At 40.0% G+C, this 22,224-nt stretch overlaps 1 long non-coding RNA gene across 1 annotated transcript in view; it reads right to left on the bottom strand.

Moving 5' to 3' along the window:
- LOC134517423 (uncharacterized) overlaps positions 1 to 22,224 on the bottom strand; it is a 54,534-nt gene that overhangs the window by 7,501 nt on the left and 24,809 nt on the right. The window contains exon 2 of the long non-coding RNA XR_010071625.1: positions 3,322 to 3,697. This is a non-coding gene — a long non-coding RNA (uncharacterized LOC134517423). The remainder of the gene's footprint in view (positions 1 to 3,321; positions 3,698 to 22,224) is intronic.

The following is a 22,224-nucleotide window of genomic DNA, read 5'->3' as shown; positions in this document are numbered from 1 at the left end:
GCTAGGTAGAATAGGGCATTGTATTTTTCACACATTTTTACAACATTTGAAAGCCTGCGGAATAATAACAAAAAAACATATTCCATGTGGTAGAACCCATTTTTATTACTCTACAGTGGTATTTCTGAGCCAACATCACCCTCCTCACTGGGATGTAGAGACTATAAAGAGGACAAGAGTAGCCCGCTTCTGTTCCTTAGGAGAAAGCATCTTTTGTTTCTTTTTAGAAGCAAGATTATGCTCAGCATCAGCTTTGGAGTATTTAGGTTTTCTATGTAAAATAAATAGTTCTTCAAGCTGAAGATATTCCAAAACAGAATAGGATTATTGCCTGGTCCATGGTCTGACAGTGTCTTGACTGGCACGCATCTCTAGCCACATTTAGCAATTAGAATAACTGTGGAACGCTTCAGAGTATTCAGTCTGTCTTGCAAAAACTATGACACTGTTTTTCTCTTCAAAAAATAGCCAACCACACACACATATGGGGTGGATGGAGCTATAAATGCTCATGGTCTTGAGGCTGTGTTTCTGCAACAGTCTACGGCCACCTGCACCACCCACAGTTGACCACCCAACATCTTTCGTTCTGAAAGGGTAACTCTGAAAGAGCAGGACTCTACAACAATATATTTTTGCAACCACAAAGACAGAAAATAGCATTTTCTGTGTTATTTCCATGATTCCGGATGGGTGGGAACAGGCATAAAAACAGGCCGTTCTCTAGCTGACCTAAAGCAAAAAGTATAGGTTTGCATGTAGAGAAGGATATTAGGAGTATAAAAATGATAAATAAAATTTATGAATGAGTACAGCTTGGACTCATAATGGATTCCAGTTCACTCTAGGTTTGAGTTATGGTTCACTGCTTTGCACGCAGTCTTATCAAAGAACTTTTTGTAATTTTTCCAGTGATTTGAGAAAAGACAAAGCCAAAAATCTGTTTGGAAAGCATAAATACACTTCTATATCTATGTTTTCTGACAATTTTTTTTGAGAACTTCAGTATTTTGACTACTCACTATTATTTCCTGACTGTATGGATATAAAATAATTTCCCGTAGAGTGTATTTTCTACAGTGATTATCCAACAGTTAAGGTCTTTGTTGTAATGGGCAGCTAAGATAAAAGTGTGATAATTCCTTTGGCAAAACCAGTACATAATTGTCACAAACTAAATTAAGATGGAAGAGAAAGATATAGAAAGTATGTATCATGACTGAATAAACATACTTTGTTGTTGTTTGTCTGCTTCTCTTCCTCCCTTACAGTAAGGTCTTTACACAGACCCTTTAGTGTACTCAGTGGTACTCTGTGTGCTACTTCTATGATTGTATTAGACTTCTTAAACATTGTGCGCTCAGCTAGTGGCTTATACCAGCAGCTGAAGTGTCATGAAGTAAATTAAAGGGCATGTTTAATGAATATCACCTTAGTTGACAAAAAAGTCATTTGATATTTTCAGACCTCTGGGATATTGAATATTTGCAAATAAAATGGTTCTGGTTGTCTTTGAATGATAAGTTACATAGTCCGATTATTTCGTTTGTATTAGAGGATTTCAAAGCTACAAAGTCAGTTTTCTTCATGCAAAGTAAATATTTATTGATGTCTGCGAAAGACTTGCATAAGTGGGATGCTAGCAAAATATCACAAAATACGTGAAATAGAGAGATACTGGATATTGTCACACCACATTGAAATATGCAACCTGCAATCAAGTCCAAAACAACCTCTATAAAAAGATAAGTCTATTTATTGTAGGTATGTATCATTCTACAGACAGAAAAAGATAAGACTGAGTGAAATGGATTGACATTCTAATTTTAAAAAAAAGAAACAGAGAAAGACAGAAAAAACTCGTGTCTTAGAAATAAAGCAGAAAACTATATAATACTTAAATGGTCCTTGCAACCCTTTCCCACAATGGCAGTGATATACCCCTTCAGTGGGAATAATAGGAGTTATGTCTTGGAGGGGTTTTATGACTCCTTATTTCCCAGTTGCATAATGTTCATTAGGTCTTAACGCATTTTCTAGAGAGGACAACTCAACCATTTCTCTTCATTTTGGCTAAGGAAATAAGCAGAAGGTCAGGTGAATATGAGAATGACATTTGCATGGGATTCTTCCATTTTTATTTGACTAGAATTGCCAAATAAAACATGTGTTTCATGTCCTCAGATAGTAAAGATGACAAGATACTAGTATGAAATAACATAAGCAAAAAGCATAAGCGTAAGCAAATAAAACCAATAGGAAGGGTTAGAAAAAGGAGGTCACAGTCAAATCTTGCAGTTACCATGATGCCTATAAATACATGCCTTTACATGTATTTATTTATAAATGTATTTATTCATACATGAGAGTAAGTTATCTCAAGGAGAAAGGTGAGGAAATGTGAAATTAGATCTGAAGCAGATTGGTATGAAAGAAAGGAAGATGAAGACAAGATGCACGCACAAGGGAAAAGACAGAGTGTGGGAAGGAGAAAATGAAAGATCAGAGAGTTGAAGATAAAGGGCCCAGTGACAAGGGACAGGGGAAATTAGGTGTTTGCTGATGCTGTGAGAGTTTAGTCACAGTCTGGAAAAGTTCTCTGAGCAGGCAGGGTGTAGACTCAGGAAATCAAAAGCTCCTGAATGTCTGGAAAAACACTGATGGATACACTGAAGCTGTTGTGGAAACCTAATGTTTGGAGAGATAAAGAAAGACGGGGGGGGCTCTTTCTTGGAAGACCTGGGGAGATGGAGGAGAAAAAGGACATATATTTTCTCAAGTTGAAACTGTGAAGGTATCAAGACTGGAAGGAATTGTATTCTAATCATTCCTTATATCAGCCCACATCTGCAGCTTCATACATGGTATCTACAGAGTCCCTGGAGAAGGTAAGACTGTTTTGTAAGCAATAGCCTTTTCTTTATTGGGCAGACCTGGAAATTATACTGCCTTTGAAAGACAAAAATGGAACAGAATGGGATCAAACACAGAAGTTATAGCTTGTGCATTCCATTGTCATTTTCTTCAGAGCAAAGCATAGGCTAGGTTAATGAAAATTAAAAAGGATTCATAAAAATATGTGAAAATTAATTTCACAGAACAATCCACACATTACAAAGACCAACATTTTTTCATAGAACTTGTATCTGACAACATCGCTGGCTTTAACTGCAATTATTTTATGAAATTAATCACAGCACTTCTTAATGTGGAGAATGGATTAAATGTTAATCATATTTAGATATTTAAACCTAATCACAGAAGTCTTCGATGTAGAACCACAGAAACTGAAAGAGCTGTTCCAGCCCTGGAGGAACTTACTGAGTGCACAAGTGGCCCAACTAAATGGGGTAGAACTTTGCTGGTTAAATCAGGTGCATAAAATCGTGCAGGTAAGTACTCTGGCAAGCCTTTAACTCAGCCAACTGCATCCAACGATGTCAACTTTCATGTCTCCTTCGCTGGCTTTGGTGACAGTTGTTCATACCCTGAGAGGGCTGTCATCCCTGCAGCTCCCTCTGTGGCACCTGACCTTCCTCAGGGACAGCCGGATGAGCCAGGCAGGGTGGACTCGGGGCAATCCCTACCTCTGAGGCCACAGCCTGCCAGGAACTGCAAAGACATTCTCATGTCGATGTGCCAGCTTCAGCAGGGACGTGCAGGAGATGCCACCAACCACCACCACAATGTCCAGGCTCTGCCAAACCGAAAAAAAAAAGCAGAAAGGAATCCAGGACAAAGAAGGCCACATGCTTGGCAAACTCTGGCTAAAATCTATGGCAAACCTCTGCTCTGATAAAATTATTGTCACCAGTTCTACCGATAAATGTTTACCATGATTAAGGAAAATGTAATGACCATATTGTTTCAATAAGAATTTTTTTTTAATATAAGCTGTTCCACTGTACATATCATTAATAACAATTACTAATATTAGTATTGTGTTAGCATCCAAAATGTGCTAGTGCTTTCCAGAAATCTCTTTTAGAACATTCGGTGAAGAAAAATCAAGTGGACGTGAATGTGGATTGCTGAAGGTATGCTTTTGAAAACAGAAGACTTAATTAATAGGTCTGTGATACAGAAAAAAATAGAGCTTTCAACCTGAAGGGAATGCAAATGTGCCTGTTTTAATGTACATAACTATGTCTGCTTTATGAAACAAAGATGTCTATATAGCGTCAGACTGAGTTCCAAACAGAAAAGACAAACTTCTACTGAGAATTGACGTTAAAAAATAATGAATAGAAATATTTCCATGAAGCTTGGCAGGAATATGTACACTGTAGATGAACAACTGTTTTAACAAATGTTCAATAGAAGTATCCAGAATCTGTGGAGGAAATAGCATAACTGCTGATGTCTGATTCCATTAGGATCAGTACCAATGCACTGCTGAATTATTACAGGGTATTTTATGAACTGTTATTGATGATTTAGTGGCAGGCTAGGTTATGTAGCTTACAAGCTGTCACCTTTAAGGTGAGGCCAAAAGCGAGCCCAAGGATATATTCTAAAAGAAAATGTAACAATTATTATAGCATGTGTGTCAGCAAAGTTCATGTGATTCATTGTCCTTCTGGTAATAGGAAAGCTGTCAGTGGGCGCTCTTGGGCATGGTTCAGCTAACTATATAAAGAATGTTCTCTTAAACATTCACCTACAGCTTGGGATTCAGAGGTTGCTTGTCTGATTAAATGGAAAGGAGGTAATTTAAAAGCATCTTCCTTTCCAAATATGTTACTGTCAATTGGCTTTGGTTCAGAGGTTTCCAATCTGAAGTACATGAGGCGGCTGCAGAAGAACTCTATTAATATTCTGCATAAAATGCTTCCTTAGCCCAGGTCAGCTCCCCTATGCACTTTTGATGAATTAGAACTTTAATGTTTAACTGAATTGACAAGTGATGGGTGTTATAATCAATGTGCGCAAAGGACATGCCATTCCCAAGGAAGCTCAACATTTATTAAAAATAATGATAAAGAGGAGCACATCGGGTGGAGGCTACTGTGCAGTGTTTTGTTCCTCTAGAGTTCACATACTGTGGAAGATACACCTATGATATCATCAGGTTTAAAACTGGGCTGAAGCTCAGCTCTATTTCAGTATTAAGTAAATGAAAGTTATGAGTTTAGTTAAAATGGAGAGTGTCAATCTAAATGTTCAAGACAGGGCAAAAATAAATCTGTGGCATATTTTCCTTAACGTTTTGCCACAGGGTGATTTGTGAACTCGCAGCACAGATGTTTTAAATATGATACAACCTATCTGCTACAATGTTCGATGCTAATTCCTTTGGAAATATGTACTAATTTAGGGAAGGTTATGTTTTCTTTTGATGAAGTAGCTCAGCTCCCACCAGCGTTTCCAGGAACTTTTTCACTGTTCTGTGTTGTTTTTTTTTTTGTCTTTAATGGGTAATGTTGGAATGAAGTGGCAGGGTCTTTCACAGAAAGGCTAACTTACAGTAGTTTTTGTATAATGCTCTACAGATGTAGATGTTCCCCAGATGTGAACAGACTAGAAACTTAGTTTTGTCTCTGGGTATTCATTCGCCATATAAATCTCCCAACACATTCTTATCTGCTATGTAAATAAGATGTGGAATTCCAATAGTGTCTCAGCCTTCTACAGCAGATGGTATAGTGAGATTTACCACACCATTACATTTAATGGGATTGAATTCATTTGGATTTCTTGATGTTCACTCTGTCCTTCTCTGAGCAGCAGTGTTGCCAATGTTCCTGATTATATATGATTTGAGAGAGTGCTTAAAGAAGAAAAAACCCTTTATCTTAGAAATATGAGTATTTTCTGTCAAATTTTAAAGTGTGTATGTATTGCATTTCATAGGATTTATAAGCCCTATGAGAAAAGGATATTTAATGAATATTCAACATAGAACTTGAAGTCATTACATTTGAAGATTTTTGTAAATATCAGCTATCCAGTTAACTGTTTTAGTACTAGCATCATTATATATTCATTTGGAAAGAAATGAGCTTTCCACCTTATCACAGCAGTGTAGACAGAGTGAAAACAATGTACGTTGAGGAAAAAAAGATCTTTTAAAAACATAACCCCAATACAAATTTTTTATTTTCATTTCAAAGTAAAGCTGGCTCACCGTATGCAATGGTTATACTAAATTAATAAATAATATTTTCAAAATTGAATTGCAAACTGACACTGCTAAAACATAATTAAAAATGACAGTGTAAAACACTGTCAAATTCTTCTAGTGAATCGTCTTTTCAAAAAATGCTGCTGCAAATGCCTTGATCTGCTTGTTCCACAAATTGCTGTGTACCCAAAATGACATCTAAAACGTATACAGATGTTGTATGCAGTCATCCATTAGCTGGTGCTTTAACTTACTTTGTCTGCTTAGCATTCTATCATTTCTGCAATACCATGTGTGGTCTAAAAACGTACTCAAACCAATCTTGTGAATTTTATCATGCTATTGCTATCGTTCCTCACGACAGTCATATAGATCACTGAAATACTCTTACAGGACAGCTGAATGAGAAAAAACATGTTGATTTACAATTAAATTTAGTAAGGATTTCAGGATTTTTCCGCCTCAAAAAGTACGCAGCTTTTGTAATTAAATAAAAGTTATGTCTAAAGTCAGGCTGCAGGCTCAAGAGATCTTAACTGTTTTGTTTTGGGGTTTTTTTTTATGAATTGTAAATCAGTCATCTGATGGGCAATAACACACTCTTTACTACAGTGCCAAGGCAAGGATAGCAATAATGCTGAATCTACCATGCATGAATGAAAAAGCTTTAATTAGCACAGTGAATGGCAAACATCTCACTTTTCTCAATAGCGTAAATAGGCGATAATACCACCTCTGCAGCTCACCTGGTTTACACCCGGAATTCCTATTCCAATGGGCACTACAACTTTTGCTTTAAATTTGAAGACAGATGAAAAATGCAACGTCAAAATTCCAAAACTAATGGAATAGCATGGAAAACTCTGAAATACTGATGTTTTGATCTAAATAATATAGGATCATGAGACAAACAGAGGATTCCGCTAAGCCACCGAACTAAAAGGTAACAGAGCTACAATCGCATTAGGAACTCTCCCCACTGTCGCACAGCCATCAGACGCTGCTGTACCGTGTGCTCCTGACTCCGAACACTAAAAAAACGTAACCATTAGGGAATACCTTCGCTTTACTGTGACTACCAGCAGCTTGGTCTACAAAAGAAAATGAGAAATCTAAAAAAAAAATCATGGAAGAGGCATTCTTAATTCATCTCTACTATAGTTTATAATTGAAGTAAAAATAAGAGCTCTATACATCTTTCATTTCAGTGAGGCTTCACTGACAAACTTTTTCCCCCTTCAAAGACAGTAGCTTCAGATACAGAAGCCCTACTTTTCCACACAGTCTGTGAATCACTTCTTCACGCCCTGGCTTTGGTGGCAATTAGATCAGAGTACCAGTATATCTCATTTTTCTATTTTTTACCTGTAGCTCTTGTTACCTTCTGCTAGGGATATCAACCATCTACAATACATTAATGATATATCTATATTGGTATTAAGGAAATTAGCTTAAGGACGTTGCTGTGGGCCCAGAGGAGTTTTCTTATTTCCTTTGATTTACTCATAGCAGGCTGTCACTTTAAGACTGGTTCTGTTCTGGGGTGGGGGGAAACACGCATTGTGGCTGGTTTCCCATGGTAAAAAAAAAAAAACCAAACCAAAACTAAAAAAAGCAGCCCTGAAAAAGCTCAAGCATCTGTTATTTTTTCAAATATTTATATTCTCATGGTGAAAAATCAGAGGCGGGGTGGGGAAGAGGGAAGGAAGCACTTGTCATGCAAAACCAAACCCACAAACTGTTCCCTACACTAATCCTGATATTTGTGTATATATAAATATATATCTTTCATTTCTGAACTCTAAAGCCTTCTGAAGCATTTTTTATGACTTTTAGATAGGAAAGTCTCCGAGAAGAAAAAAGTATAGTCTCGAGGTAATTCTATTTTGCTTTAACATTGAACTTCTAATGACGCATGCTGGTTTAAACTGAGTAGAGATTCCCCATGAGATGAACCAAGGAAGTATTGTTTCATTCTGAAAAAGTACTGGGATTTTGAATGTGTGTTTGGATCAGGTTATTTTCTTTGTAAACCCATGAGAATAGATTTTGTGTAAGATACCATTGGCACTTGCTTCTAGAACATCAGAGGAGCTCTGCTATTTAATGTGTCCTTTGCAGTCCTAGTAACATGAAAAGCACAGGAGAAAAAGTTCACTATGTGTTCACACATCAAAGTCACTCTTTTACTAGAGTGACAAATTCATCTGACTCAAACAAAGGTCTGTTCTGCTCTTTTTTGCCTTTTTTTTTCTTTTTTTTTTTCCGTATGGTTTGGAATCTCCCAAGCCTGGGTATGGAGGCAATAACTGCAGCAGGGAATTTAAGGCTAAGCTTAGGTGTAGGAATGATAAATCAGAACTCCACTTTTATCTAGTCAACACATCATTTACCCACTTAGATATATCAAACAGAGGAATTTTTCGACTTTTTTTCTAAAGCACTACAGGATGTATTCGTGAGCCAGTGGAGAACAAGAACGTTACATGAAAAATGTTGATACTCAAGTGAATTAGGAAACAGTAACTGAAATAGTTTTCATTTAATTGCTTGGGGGCTGCTCCATGACGTAACAAACAAAAGAGAGATCTGTCTAACAGCCAGCAAAACCAGCCCCAGGAGTGAAAGGGAATTCTCCAGTGAGATACACTTGATACGTTACAAGAGTTACTCTCCCTTTTCTGTGTAATCCCATAGTAAACCAAACGTATACACGCTTCCTAAAGTTGCTTACTGACTCACTGCCTGTGGTTATTTGTACTAGCCAAGTTACCTGTGTAACTTGCAGCTGCCTAAACAATTTTTTCATTTTAAAAAATCCTAGATGAAAATTTAATCTCCTCTTCCTATGTTTTCCTCAGTTTCATTTAAGGATTGGTATGCATTTTCACATAAATTATTCTGGAAAAAAACCATAGTATTTAACTTTAGCTTTTCATTAAAAGTGGGGATTAGCTCTGTCTACTTTTGAGCTTCTTATTTAGCTTTCTCTAGAAATTCATGGTTTCTGGGTATAGGAAGATGATGCTGTTGACTTAAATCACCTTTTTATGCACTAGGCATGGCTTCAATAGCCATCATGGAATTGCTACTCCAGTTCACCTTCGCTGTAACACATGACTTGGACATTCCCCTGTTCAGACAGGAAAAACAGGCTTCTTCCACTAAAGTACCTATGATAGAGACTCCAGATGGGAAAACATTTTGAAACTATTGAGAGCCAGTTTCTACATCTTTGATCACACTGAGTAACTTCTTGCTCTACAGATGGTGCCACTGACATCAGTGGTTCCTGCTGTAGAGTCAGGTGCTCGACCGTATGAATTTGATGTCTAAACCTGGCCCTAAGGATAGTTCTAGCACCTGAAGAGGCCTATTCTTTTGTAACACAAAAGGAAACGTGTTTATCGTTCCTGTTGTTATTTCATAGTCACCATTTTGATATTTATTTTGTTTTAATCCTATCGCTAAAGTGAAAATTTTGGCTACTTCTTCTATTACACTTCTGTGATAGCTACTCTAAATTTTACATTGCTCATGCAGTTATGAACAAGATAAATTTGAGTCATGGACTGAACCTGGAAGCTTGTAAATCAAAAGGCACCACAGGTACTCTGTGTTCTTGTTAGTCAGTCCCTAGGATTTAGATAGGAAAAAATTTTTAAAACAGGAAAATAATATACTGTTAAAGTTGATTAGCTGGCTGTAGTCTCCTAGATACAGAAGATTTCCTCCTCTTGCACAGCAGGTGCATGCATGACTTATGCAGGCAAAGCTCAATTTTGTAAAGGTTAAATTTGATCAAATTGATTAAATACAGATTTTTCTTCCATTCTATCAGTACCAGGTTTATGCTCACTGGTTAGAAACCTGTTTCCCAAAAGCTGTAGTCATTTCCTTGCTTTATTGGGTCTCATTGTTAAGTAACTACAATTGCAAGTAAAGAAACAATCCTTTTACTTGTAACTCGAAAGTGCATTAAGTAGCGCCCTGCAAAAATGTTCCTGTTCACCGGTGACAAAGAAAACAAGTAAAAATTAATTTCTCCAAACCCACTACGTTTGGCACATCAATGCTCAGACCAGATGAAATGATTACTTCAAGTAAAAGTACTTTTTCTTTTAGCAAGTCAGAAGAACAAAGTTTCCAAAAGCATCACACACTGAGAGAAATAAATTACTTTTCTCACTTGGGCAAAACTTGAAAACACAGGTCTGGAACCTGAAAACGTTTAAAAATCAAGCTAAGCACTATGTATACGATTAGCAATTTTGACTTTGACAAGGGTTCTCATATAGATAAAGTTAAACGCGTGCAAGAGGTTTGCATAGGAGCGGGGAAAAGCTAGCCCCGTCTCTGGGAGACTGGATGCATTAAGTTCCCATTTGAAGTGTCTGGTAGCGGATAATGTTCAACACCTTGTGGAAGATAGTTGGCCTAGGGGCTAGACTGCTAGCTTACACCTGGGCTGATGGCTGGTGGTGGGCAGGGTTTCAGCTCCTCACCATGAAAAACCTTTGCACCATCCAGGAATTATAATGGAATTTATTCAGGGTCATTAACTACGCAGAGACAGCTGTGAGCACTAGTAAGATTTACTTAGCGCGAGGATATAAGAATTAACCAATCTCCGAGATTATAGATACAAATCTGTGCTCCGAATCCATACAGATCAATGCTAAATGAATCATTAATATTCTGTATGAAGCAGAAAATGAAGCCGATGAAAGCCGATCCCCCTACCTTGTCATTACATTCTCTATTACCACAAGTTCATCCAAAATTGCAAATCATTACCGCTTCTCCGGCATCTGCCACACTCCACTACTGTCCCTGGAGCACTCAGAGAGTCAAATATGTTTACTAAAGCATAAAACTACTAGCACCACTCATCCGTGGTTACACAGACACATCTGAACATTACTTTAAAAGTGTCATAGACCTTATATTTATTGTTCTGAATAAACATTAGTCTCATGAGCAGAGAAGCACCAAAGACTGGAGACTGGTAATTACTCACAGGATAGGTACACTGCCATTAGCGGCAATGAAAGCCTCTCTGTCTTTCCATGTCAGCGGATTTCGGCACTAAGAAACAGTATCTTGCCTCAGACGGGAGAATTTAACTCCCTGCTTCTTTAGTCTTATGTACTTAGGCAAAAAGACCGTAACATTGCTGGGTGCTTGACTGGCTTTTGACACAAATTGCACTAGACACGGTACATGCATAATTAGCAGTGCGTACAGGCTGGTTTTAATCCAAGCCTTTTAACATAAGTCTCAAAAACTAATATTTGGGCCACCTGAAATATTTAATGACATTTTCGTTTTTGCAAAAACTGTAATCCCTCTTAAAAGGGTGATAAATTTCTTATTTTTTCAATTACATTTTGGGTTTTTAACCTGTTTTAATCTTTATTTCAATTTTAAAAGCTGAATGCTTTTAACAGTTTAAAAATAAACATTCCAATATGGACCATTTTTATGAACATTCAGCACATTTTCAGAGCCAACAAGCAGAAACATCAGTCACTAAGCTCTAGCAGTGTAATTTTCTGTGAATAAAGATTCAATTGTCTATCTGGTATCAACACACTATAAACATCAAGGCGAAACAAAATTATTTCTATTTCTATTTCTAATTAGAAGGGACAAGAATCTTTTCAAAGTGTCTTTCTTATAGTCTAATCTAGGTCTGCGATGAGCAGCAGCAAGATGTCAGGGAAAACAGAATCCAGTCTGATGCCCAGATGGTTCTGTAAAACTCTATTTGAAGGACCATGACCCAGGAGGAAGTACAGACGTTCACCTAAGACACTCAAATGTGCTGATGCTCACTGTATTCTCTAGATAGAAGAGAGATTTGTTTCTGTAACACAACTCCCAACAACTTTTTAACCCACATCACTTATGTCGACCAAAAATGGGAGCTACCTCTGCACTGACATCCAAAAATTAAGTGTTGGACTCATTCCAGTTTTTCATTGGTGTGCTACATGAAATCCAGGAAGAGAAGAAGAAAAGCAAAACCAGTAAGATACCGAAATTTTCCACTATTTCTCTGGCAGCCCCAAAACCAAAAGCCAATGTGTGTTTTGGCAGAGTACTACTTCAAGACTGACAGGAATTGGGATTATTCTGGTTTACATCAGCTACTGGCCCGACCCAGGGCCTTTGGCGTTGTCCTCTAAGGGATGAGTTTGGCAGACGGAGACGCTGGAGAGCCCCCCTCCCCACACCACGCTGCAAAGTGTCCCCGGGGTGGAAAATAGGGCTGGAGGCTCCGCACGCCGGCTGAAACCGAGGAAACGCGCCATAAGGCTTTTTATAACTCGTCTTTCAGCCTCACAGAAGGCAATAGGCAGCCTTTTTTTCTTCAGTAAAAATCTGCCTTTCTGCATTGCTCATATTCAGCTCACAATCAGATGCTATGCAGATCAGTGCCCAAAATATCAATCCAGCCAAATGTTTGCCAGAGCTTTAGGGAAACCTTACGGTCTCAGAACTATTTGCATTCTGAGTTGAATGTGCTTTAATTTCAATCCTACTGGCATCTGCTATGTTTTCACAATCTTTTAGATGGGTTACTCGGATTATTAACAAGTAACTACTGTGATTTGACTCTTGTTTTTACTTTTCCCTCCCCCTAATATGGAAAGGCAGCAAACTATGTCTGAAACTCTGCTACAGATTGGTCCATCTCTGTTCATTTGATTTGACATTTTGTTGGGTTTTTTTAGTTTGAAGTTTACTTTCTAGTGTTCACCCATGCCTTAGACACAATATAATTTAAGTGCCATTACAGATACCTCCCGAGATATATTCCAGTTGTATTTGACCTTTGGTCTGTGTTGATACCTTTCCTTCCCAGTCTATGTTCATCTACTGAGTCGCTCCAAAACGAGTGCCTCCCAAGTCCACAAACCAATTGTTCTGTAAAAGACCTGTCACTGATATATCCTCCTTGCTTTACACCTTTTATTCCCTGAGCCTTTCATTAGCAGATGCCAATCTCTTCTATTTATCTGCCGCCACCAGTGAAACCATTGGATTTTCTCTTTTTCTTTCCAGACCCGTACTTCAGGTCCAGTCCAAGCTGGGAAAAAAGGCGATGTCGAAGAGAGTCATGGGGAATTGCATTCAACTGTGGAAGCAGCAGGCAGCAGCTGTGGTCCTTGAACAACAAAAATTTAGAAAATTCACCTTTGTAATTTTTATAATAAAAATGGATGATACTGATGTGGGATGGATTCTAGTTGCTTTAGGCTGGTGTTTGGATGAGCAACAACTGAAGGATCCTCAGGAGTCCTCGCTTAAGAGAGTGCTGATTCTCCCTCTGGTTTGCTTTCCAATACTTGGGAAGCACTAATGAGTGTTTTAAATCAAAGCGCATCTCAAATATTAATGATGTTTCAATGTGCCTCCCATTTAACGTAAAGCAGCACACAGCGCTTTTTGGCTGATTTTATTTTTTTTAATAGATTTTGCACTCTAACTGGCGTTAGCAGGAGACCTCCGAGTGGCGTTAACATATTAAGGATGCTTAGTTCCCTGCCTGTCTTTATCCCAGACACCCAATGAGTAACAGTTACGGTCGAGCTTGCGGAAAATCCCTCCAGAAAGAGTTTCAAATGCAAACACCTTTCATGCTCTTTGCTTGAGTGTGTCTTTTTATCTTACATTTTTGTAGGGCTTGGCTGTCAGGAGAGACATATCACATCATATTGTTTATATACAACGCCATTACAAAGACTTCATGTTTAGCTGCAGCTCACTAGGGCTGTTTTCCTTTTGGGGGGTATTTTGTGCCAAAATGAAAGGAAATAGCATTTCCTCCGAGAGTAATGAGCAGCTGGTGCTTTTGCCCTGGTGTTTATGGGATGTAATAGGCACAGTGGCACATTTGGAACTGGTTGGGGAGAAAACTAAATGCTGCTTTCTTTTATCTTTATCACCTCCTTTCCCAAGAAGGTTTTTCAGTTTCTATGGTTTATACTAATTTTAGAAAACACAATAAAAGTAAAACCGCAGCACTTTGCCACAATGTAGTCGGATATTACAATGTATGCTTGGTAAAGATGGACTGTTTTTATCAACTGGAATCATAAAACCTAGGACAATAAAATATTTTTAAAACTTCTCCAAATAGTTCTTGGAAGAATTAAAGTGCAGGGAATACATCTGGAAATCATATTTGGAGAACCACCAGCGAAATCGCCAAAAAACTGTACATCTGCTCTTCTGGCCATCATCTGACCTTAACTTGCGTGTTCATGGCTGCCATTCTTATACCACGAAACTTTAACCCAGCAACAGGACAACAGAAGAACAACTTTAAAAGTACCTATTTCTCCTAAATAGCATTTACCAGTTCTTAACCAGCGTAGCTTGGTTAAGTTAATGGAGATCGCTCCATTAACTGTGATAGAGCTATGCAACTCCCTTTGAAAACAATATAAAACCATTGAAACAGAACCAGGATCTGCTCCTTTATTCACAGCACTTCAGACTGACTGATTAGGCCATTATGGATTGTGAATAGGGGTGGCAAACACTGTTCCACAGAAAATGTCCTCTTCATCAGCCATACTAATTGGTATTTGTGGTGATCTTACAAACATTGCACAAACTAATGATATGCACTTGATAGCACAGAATCATAGAATCTTCATGGTTGGAAAGGGCCTTTGAGATCATCGAGTCCAACCATACACACACAAAAAAACCCCTACAATCTCTGCCACTAGAGCATGCCCTGAAGTGCCACATCTACACGTTTCTTAAACACCCCTAGGGATGGTGACTCAGCCACCTCCCTGGGCAGGCTGTTCCAGTGCCTGACCCCTCTTTCAGTAAAGTCATTCTTCCTAATATCTAACCTAAACCTCCCCTGCCGCGACTTCAGACCATTTCCTCTGGTCCTGTCATTATTCACTCGGGAGAAGAGGCCAACACTCACCTCTCTCCAACCTCCTTTCAGGTAGCTGTAGAGGGCAATGAGGTCTCCCCTCAGCCTCCTCCTCTCCAAGCTAAACATGCCCAGCTCCCTCAGCCTCTCCTCATATGACCTGGTCTCCAGCTCCCTCACCAGCCTGGCAGCTCTCCTCTGGACACGCTCCAGCACTTCAATGTCCCTCTTGTCCAGAGGGGCCCAGAACTGAACACAGTACTCAAGGTGAGGCCTCACCAGTGCCGAGTACAGAGGCACCATCACTTCCCTGCTCCTGCTGGCCACGCTATTCCTGATACAAGCCAGAATGCTGTTGGCCTTCTTGGCCACCTGGGCACACTGCTGGCTCATGTTAAGCTGGCCGTCCACCAGCACCCCCAGGTCCTTTTCTGCCGGGCAGCTTTCCAGCCACTCTTCCCCAAGCCTGCAGCATTGCTTGGGGTTGTTGTGACCAAAATGCAGGACCTGGCACTTGGCCTTATTAAACCTCATACAATTGGCCTTGGCCCATCAATCCAGCCTGTCAAGGTCCCTCTGTAGAGCCTCCCTACCCTCAAGCAGATCAACACTCCCACCTAGTTTAGTGTCATCTGCAAACTTACTGAGGGTGCACTCAATCCCCTCATTTCAGGCATGTTTGAACGCAGCATTTCTGACATGCTTCTGGAATTATAGAAGATGATGCGAGGAGGTACCTTGGACACACTATCATCCCATGAAGCCTCCTGCTTCATCAGTGTTACACAAGAGGAGAGCTCCTCACTGCAACCCCTATCGCCATCAGCATCACCCAGAGGCCGGCTCAGTTAGCTCACAAGGCAGTACTGGTATTTTCCTCACATTTCCTTACCTCTCCCACATTCCTCCTTTTGACATAACCCTCGGGATGAAAGACAAGACATGCTACTGAAGCAATGGAGGAGATTAATCCAATCACCAAAATGTGCCTCTTCTTCCACTGGCCACAGCTGCCTTCACCATCCCTTGCTGAGGGTGCCCTGAAATGCCCTGCGGAGCCTGGCACTTGGGCATCCCTGAGACTACCTGACCATGAGCTAGCATGGCTCTTTTTCCTGCTTTTTTCATGCTGCCCTGAGACCAAAACTTCCTGTCTTATCCAGAAGTTACTATGACTTGTCTTGTCTTGCTGTCACCGACCAGCCTTTTTTAACATCTGGTTAACCTCATACTCCATTTACCTTAGCTCTTTCACTGTAGGATGCCACAGCCTGCCTCCAGAAAGCTCTGCAGCTGGAGGGGCACGGGGAAAACCTCCTCATCCAACGCAAGAAGAATATACAGGACCATATTTACAGCCAGATATCTCAACTATTAGTTGGATGGTGCAGGAATATATTGTGCCCAGTTTGCTGAAGAGGGAATTTATCTTGCTTACCAGCGTGAGGCTGAGCACATTGCAACCCCCACTATTACTGGTTCTCCTTTTCCTTTTTTCTTTCCTTTACATTCAGATGTTTCACATGTTTTAAATAAACTAATAAAATCCTGGTTAAGCCCGAACACCAAATCCTGTCTTGCAAAACTTCACATACTGCAAAACTGTGCTCTTTTGAAATCACTGCATATCTTGCCATTCACTTCAGCAGCAAGCCCCAATCCTACTTGCTCTTTAAAAAGTACCTTGCATGACTCTTTCAGAGAAGAAGGGGCTGCAGTACTATTTGGATTTTCTTATCTGAGTTATGATCATTACACGAGTTCCCAAAAGAGACCAGGTGTGCTCCAGCCTGACCTCTGCTACTTCCACACTGCCCTTGGAGCACAGCAACTCCAGAGCAGGCACCTGAACTCCAGCACTCCTCTTGCTTGCAGCAATTCCTTGTGAGACAAAAGAAATGTATCTTGGAAAAGCATGCCAGAGAAAAGTGCAACACATAAGGCTTCTAGTCCCTAGACTGCGTGGTTAAATAGCGTTTAGGAATCAAAACAGACAAGCAACTAGTATGAACATTTGTACAATCCCTCCGAGAATGGAGAGAGGTTTTCTAACATTAGCAACCTCTTTAGGAGAATTTCTGCTTCATAAATGCTTTTCATACTGTTCTGCCGCTTCCCTTAAGCTCTTTCCATTTAATCCACTGGCTCCTTGCTCTCTTTTTTCAGAGGCTCTAAGATGGCACTTGCCATGGTCACAAGGTTTTGCACTGCTTGACACAAGAAGATGAAGAGGCTCTGACAGCAGAGTTAAATAACTATTGGTAGCTAATACACAATATTATTCAGTTTAAGCTGATGGGAACTCAGTCAAAATCACACTTGTTATCACTAAAATCTACATCTCATAGCCCAATTAGGTTTTTTGTGTTGTTTGTTCCACCCCATCATTAGTCTGTATTTGACATAGCAAAGCTTACTACCAGTAATCTGTGCAAACTTTCCCTGATCAGGAACAGATCACTGTCATCTTATGGTAGAGACACAGGAATTCACCTTACTGGCGTAAGAGTATGGCATACTTCACAATGTCTGTCTCTTTGCTCCATTTAGGGTAGATTTTTTCATAGTAGTAAATCTGGAGTTTTAATTTACATTCAATAAGGCATCTTGACCTGCGGCACCAACCACCCAGCAGGTGACAGACCTAGCAGGTACTCCTGGGAGAATTTAGCACACACCCTAATATTCTTACAAATATACCACAGTCAATTTGAGCCCTCGGGCCAGGATTAAAAAGTACAGACATATTTCAAACTCCGTCTTTGCAGCCTGGGCATTGGGCTGCTCTGGCCTATTTGCCTGCGGTAATCCCCTCTCCCAGGTGTCCAGCTGTCTAGGACCCACATGGTGGTTCAGACAAGGCGAGTCTCTCCCTGCCTACCTAGCGAAGACTCTCTTATGTCTTACAACAAGCAGTGAGCAAACTCATTTTTAGCCTGGTAGGGTGTTGAGCCTGGTTACCTTTTGTGTGTCTTCTCCAATAAGTAAATGGCACTTCTGAGTTGTGCTTATCCTGCTTGTGGAGTTTCTGTGCTCATGGCAAAACGTGCCCCAAGCGACCACCAGAGGAAGGTTACACAGCCACCTGACTGCACATCAGATCCGACCCAAAATCACCAAAGGCCTTTTCAGCTACCTGGGGTTGGTGGAGCACAGCAGTATCTCAACAGCCTGGCCACAGCCTCGCCAAAACAGCTGAAGAGGAAGGTTCATAAGCTGAAGCCGCTCAAAACACAATCCTTTATTTGGTGACGGGAGGGGGACCTATGAAGCAGAGACCACCATTGTGTATACTGTAAGGCTAACCTGATAGAAGCTGTGTTTATCACAACCAAAATTCTTCAAATGGTTGGCAGGCAGTTGGCTGCAGCCCCATGGCAGGCACAGCACAGGTCTACGTTGTCAGCGACACTTTGGTAGCAGTCTGTACTCAATGTACATATGGCTTCACATAGGATGACAAGCCAAGCCCCAATAACTCCTAGGAAGACTCCCAAAAGGCACACACTTATCAGTTCATTCCTGTTCCATTTCAGCTCTTTTTAAAACCAAAAATAACCTTTCCCCTGATTCACCAGCCATAAACCCACTGGAATATTCTACAGTGAGTCGATCAGTTTGTCATGCCAGGATTGCACAGATCGGTAAGAGAACAAGTGATAGATTATAATTGCACATAAAGGACTGGAATGATCTTTTGCATCTTTATTTACTTCTATTAGAAAATGTCTTGGCAGACTTAGCCATTAACATTTTCTGCTTTCTCAAGGAAAAGATAATTTATCCTCTTAAGGATATTAGACTCCTGTGTATTGTTTTTCCCCATTTGGTATCCTTGATTCCCCCTTCTGAACACTTGAGTGCTTGCAATCAGCACACAATGACACTTACTAATAACAACTGAACTACAACACCCCACCATAATGTTGTTCTAATACCATATATAACACCATATAACACCAGCAATGTAGAGCAGCTTCGCTCTGCAGAGACTCGAGTCTCTCCATACCTACATCTGTTTTCTTTTCCCTCTGGTACATCTGCTGTGGAGCGTGACCCCTGCTGAGCACAATGAGACCCAAACTCGTGTCTTTTGCTGTAATTCTGAGCCCCAATTCAAATTCTGGTGCTTGGCTTTAATTTCGTAGAAACTGACAGATGCTGGATCAACACAAGGGCGCGCAGAAAGCTGTGTGTCATGTTCTGCTGTCTTTGTTATGCTTATTATATTCTACGGGAAAGGTGGCCAACAAACAAATTCTGTAGCACACCTTCTTGTTACATTATATGCCGCATTGCCAGGAACAAGAGAAATATATGAGACACACATGGGAAAAGGGAGGAGAAACGTTAGCTGGCTAATCTATACAACAGACCGCTAAACTTCAGCTCTGCTTTATTTGCTTCAAACAGCAACAGAGAAAAAAAAACCATTGACTGATGAAATTATCCATTTTTTTTCTGCTAAATTATGTCCCTGTTAGTAACAGACATACACATAAACACAGTAATAGACTGAAGCAGCTGCTCCACCAGTGTTACAAAACTGCAAGGCTTGGGCATTCCTGGGGTCCCTGAGCTCCGCAATTCCTCCTTCTCCGCGCCTCCTCCAGAGTGCAAGGAAGTCCAAACGAATTCCACATGTAGCCCTCTCTTTCCCCAGGAGGAGAAAGCGAAAAATATAAACCCTTATTCAGAGAGAGGACATCTTGCATTTGTACCAAAGATTATTTTTTTCCTCTATTTAATTCTACAGGTCTAATGAATAACCACTGGAGTCCTACATTGGCATCTTCCTTTTAAAGCCCTATAGGTTGTTCCTTGAGAGACCACTAACGAAATCCTTAGTGTGCTTCTTTCTCCTCATTTTGTTTATGAGTAACATCAGCATCATCATCACCAAGAGTGAAATAAATCTATTTCTATTGCTATGAAAAATAAGGATTATATGCATATACATGCATACATTCCTACAGACAGACATTGTTCAGCAGCGTGGGAGACACATTATTGAGCTAAAGAAACTTTTAACGCCCAGAATGGCTGTTCCATATACCTCTAGATACAGATCTCCAGAGAGATCCAACAGATATTTCACAAATATTGTACCTTCCCAGCCATGTACCTGAAGGGTAAACGCCAGGTGATCTGGCTTACTGGTCCTTCCCGATGCGTGAAAGTGGATAAGCGCTTTGCCAGGCTAAGCACTTCAAGGCACCTCAGACCTTCGCTCTTTCATTGGGTAGACGTAAAATTCCTGAGGCTGAGGAGGAGCAGAGCAATTGCTGGGCATGAAGGAAGCCGTCTCCCAAGTCCCCCTTCTGTGCTCCATCCCCCGGATTTCAATCCTTCCCCGTTTAATATGAAACACTTCAGTTTTTTGGCAGGCTGTTTTCCTAGAGGGCAGGCTGATGAGAAGACCTGGGGAAAGCCTAGAATGTCTTTGACGTATTTAGCTATATGCTCTTAGGAAGAACAATTTAATTTTGTTAAAAGTATAATTAACAGAAATCGCTGGAGGACACCTTGTGACTCGGTGAAAAAACTATGCTGAGGTAACAGATCAGGCTTATTCAGTTTATTTAGAAAAGCAGGAAAATTCCATGAATAACAACAATAAAACTTCTACTTGCCTCTTTAGAAAATGAAGAGTTTGATTAGCTGGCTTTTTCACAAGCTTTTTAAATGAGAATTTTTACTTTTCTTGCATGGTAACTTTCCCCACATTTTCCTCTACTCCACCCTCTCCCCCATCATTCTTTGCTGGACAGAAAGAGAAAAAAACTGACCAGTAATCCTTTTTCTTTGTTTGGGGAAAGACAAATTTGAGAGGAATTTGTATCAAGGTGATTTTTTTATAATAAAGATAAGCGTTCAGAATGTTTTGACAGCTCTATTTTTGTTAATGTGGCATGGGATAGATTTATGACCTTTTCTATGCTATTTTATAGCGTAAGCACTTGGGGGAAGATGCCCATCTTGTGTCGTGCGGTGCAGGTCTGCATGGCAGCGTGCCTGTGCGTGGAGGGCTGCGGTTGCTTGAACCATTTCTATATCCACAGGGGCCAGAGCAGACCGACCAGTGCTCTGCAGTGGCAAATAAATGAAAGCCCCGCTATTTTTCCTGGTAATATTTCATACGTCAGAAAATCACATATGAAAATACAATGATTAGGAAACTAGCGTGCTCCCAGATTACTGAGCTAACAGTAGCTCATCCTAGCAGCGTGTTTTACATTGCTTTCATATCTACAAGGCACTGGCAAGCTATCAAAATAACACCAGCGAAACAGTCAAGCACTATGCAAAGCAGACTTTCAGAGGACTGCGCTTCTGTCAGCTATATTACGAAGACCTTGTGTTATACCCAAGCCTTCCTTTTCTCACTGTTTTAGATTTGACCATAATATTTTTATGACGTGTGATTTGACAACACTGGTTAAGCAGCACTAACTGCTTCCAGTCTACACAGTCTTGCTGATAGTTGTCCTAATACATGCTAACACTTGCAAGAAACTACGTGCAAACATGAAATAGCAGTAAAAATAAGGCTGAGGGCTTGCTAATGCTAAACATACCAGGGGGTTTCAGAGGACTTTAGGGTAGTGAATGTCCACACGCATAATTACAAATATGGGTATGGCAATTCATGTTTATTTCTATGTTCTAGACATGACATTTATTCTAGACAGTCTCTCTATTTTTTTTATAGTTGTTAATCTTTCTTCTCTAAAGTAAGATTACTGGGGAAGAATCATATTTGGGCAACTAATAGATTCGCACTGTCAAAGCTCACAAACTATAGTGTTATGAGTAACACAACATTTTTAAGTAGTATTTATTGGACAAAGGACAGTTAAGAAATTTGATGGTAGTGAAGCAAACGATTAGGCAGTCATTGTCAACCACTGTAGCGCAGAGCCTGGGTTTCTGAGACATTACAGCTTCGGGAGCTATTTAGACTCATTTATATTGTGCGTAAAATAAACATCATCTGTGCGAATGGTAAGCGTGAAATGTTAGAGATTTACACCTACTTCATATTTATGCTGTACTCCTTTAAGTAATTATAGAGATGAACAAAACTGGTTAGACAGTATTCTTATGGTTAGCATTTGTAGAGAGGAAGCCTTGAAGGCTTGATTTCCCCTCATCTTCACAACCACTGGAAAGGAATTCAAAGCAGAAATAA

This window comes from Chroicocephalus ridibundus, chromosome 6, assembly GCF_963924245.1.
Source record: "Chroicocephalus ridibundus chromosome 6, bChrRid1.1, whole genome shotgun sequence".
In the NCBI taxonomy this organism is placed as follows: Eukaryota; Metazoa; Chordata; class Aves; order Charadriiformes; family Laridae; genus Chroicocephalus; species Chroicocephalus ridibundus.
Note: the sequence above shows the minus strand (reverse complement) of the source record. Positions and strands in the feature narration are given on the sequence as shown.